Here is a 1,338-nt window from a genome sequence, read left to right on the forward strand (position 1 = left end):
CATCATCATATGTTAGTTTAGTATGAAACTATACATTGAAACAATATTGTTATATTTTTGATTTTTTTCAAAATCTATGTATAAACACCTACGAAATATTGAGTTTTGCGTTAAACACTCTATATGCTAAAGCCCAAATTTTTTAGTGTTGTTATAAAATTTCTAACCACATTCTACCTTTGTATTAATGTATGTTAAACTCTCTTTCATGGTATATTGGAATCTATATAATTTTTTTAACAACTAATTTAGTAAAACTTCTTAACACTCCCTAAATATGTGGAATAACCACTATAGAATCGCTATTTTCTTGAAAAACGGAGGCAACAAAGGCTCCAAACCTCTTTGAACGTCATCATATGTTAGTGCAGGATGCAACTATGCATAAAAACAATAATGTCAAATTTTTTGAAAATTTCTCAAAATCTATGTGTGGTTGGTTCCCTACGAAAATATAGAATTTTTGGTAAATTCTTTATATACTGAAACCTATAATCTTTAGCGTTATTTTAAAATTTCGAACCACATTCTAACTTTGTATTAATGTTATTTAAACTCTCTTTTATGGTACACGGACATCTTTCTAATTTTATATCAATTAATTTTGTAAAACTTCATGTAATCCCTAAATAGGTGGACTTACTATTAAAAAATCACTATTTTCTAGAGAAACATAGACAACAAAGGTTCCAAGCCTCTTTGACCATCATCATATGTTAGTTTAGGATGCAACTATGCATTGAAACAATATTGTTATATTGTTGAATTTTTTAAAAATCGATGTATAAACCCATTCGAAATATTAGGTTTTACGTTAAATGCTCTTTCTACTGAAGCCTAAACTTTTTAGTGTTGTTTAAAATTTCTAACCACGTTCTAGATTTGTATTAATGTACTTTTAACTCTCTTTCATGGTATATGGGAATCGTTATATTTTTTTATCAATTAATTTAGTGAAAATTTATAACACTCCCTAAATAGGTGGAATAACCACTATAGAATCGCTATTTTCTTGAAAAATGGAGATAACAAAGGCTCCAAACCTCTTTAAACATCATCATATGTTAGTGAATGATACAACTATTCGGTAAAACAACATTGTCAAATTTTTTGAAATTTTCTCGAAAATCTATTTGTTAACACCCCTACAAAAATATTGAGTTTTTAATAAATTCTTTATATACTGAAGCCTATAATGTTTAGCATTATTTTAAAATTTCTAACCACATTCTAATCTATGCATTAAAACAATAATTTCAAACTTTTTGAAATTTTCTCAAAATCTATGTGCACCCCTACGAAAATATTGAGTTTTTGGTAAATTCTTTATATACTGAA

The sequence above is a fragment of the Brassica oleracea genome, chromosome C2 (genome assembly GCF_000695525.1).
Source record: "Brassica oleracea var. oleracea cultivar TO1000 chromosome C2, BOL, whole genome shotgun sequence".
In the NCBI taxonomy this organism is placed as follows: Eukaryota; Viridiplantae; Streptophyta; class Magnoliopsida; order Brassicales; family Brassicaceae; genus Brassica; species Brassica oleracea.